A 1,357-nucleotide genomic window follows, 5' to 3' on the forward strand; every position below is an offset into this window, starting at 1 on the left:
TATATGGTCAATTTTGGAGGAGGTACCATGTGGTGCTGAGAAGGTGTATCCTTTTGTTTTAGGATAAAATGTTCTGTAGATATCTGTTAAATCCTTTTGTTCCATAACTTCTGTTAGTGTCCACATGTCTCTGTTTAGTTTCTGTTTCCAGAATCTGTTCATTGGTGAGAATGGGGTGTTGAAGTCTCCCACTATTATTGTGTGAGGTGTAATGTGTGCTTTGAGTTTTACTAAAGTTTCTTTAATGAATGTGGCTGCCCTTGCATTTGGAGCATAGATATTTAGACCTGAGAGTTCTTTTGGTAGATTTCACCTTTGATGGGTATGAAGTGCCCCTCCTTGTCTTTTTTGATAAATTTGGGTTGGAAATCAATTTTATTTGATATTAGAATGGCTACTCCATCTTGTTTCTTTGGACCATTTGCTTGGAAAATTATTTTCCAGCCTTTTACTCTGAGGTGGTGTCTGTCTTTGTCCCTCAGGTGGGTTTCCTATAAGCAGCAAAATGTAGGGTCCCGTTTGTGTAGCCAGTCTGTTAGTCTATGTCTTTTTATTGGGGAATTGAGTCCATTGATGTTAAGAGAAATCAAAGAAAGGTAATTTTTGGTTCCTGTCATTTTTGTTCTTAAAGTTCTTCTTGTGGCTGTCTTCTTTTGGTTTTGTTGAGGGATTATTTTCTTCCTTTTTTCTTCCTTTTTCTAGGGTGTAGTTTCTTAGTGTTGGTGTTTTCCGTTTATTATCCTTTGAAGGGCTGGATTTGTTGAAAGATATTGTGTGAGTTTGGTTTTGTCATGGAATACCTTGGTTTCTCCATCTATGGTAATTGAGAGTTTAACTGGGTATAGTAGCCTGGGCTGGCATTTGTTTTCTCTTAGTGTCTGTATAACATCTGTCCANGATCTTCTGGCTTTCATTATCTCTGGTGAGAAGTCTGGATTAATTCTAATAGGCCTGCCTTTGTATTTTACTTGACCTTTTTCTCTCACTGCTTCTAATATTCTGTCTTTATTTAGTGTATTTGTTGTTCTGATTATTTTGTGTCAGGAAGAATTTCCTTTCTGGTCCAGTCTATTTGGAGTTCTGTAGGCTTCTTTTATGTTCATGGGTATCTCTTTCTTTAGGTTTGGGAGTTTTCTTCTATAATTTTGTTGAAGATATTTGCTGATCCTTTAAGTTGAAAATTTTCAGACTCATCTACTCCTATTATCTGTAGGTTTGGTCTTCTCACTGTGTCCTGGATTTCCTGGATGTTTTGAGTTAGGATCTTTTCGCATTTTGCATTTTCTTTGATTGTTGTGTCCATGTTCCCTATGGAATCTTCTGCACCTGAGATTCTCTCTTCCATCTCTTGTATTCT

This window comes from Mus pahari, unplaced genomic scaffold (genome assembly GCF_900095145.1).
Source record: "Mus pahari unplaced genomic scaffold, PAHARI_EIJ_v1.1 scaffold_11919_1, whole genome shotgun sequence".
Lineage (NCBI taxonomy): Eukaryota > Metazoa > Chordata > Mammalia > Rodentia > Muridae > Mus > Mus pahari.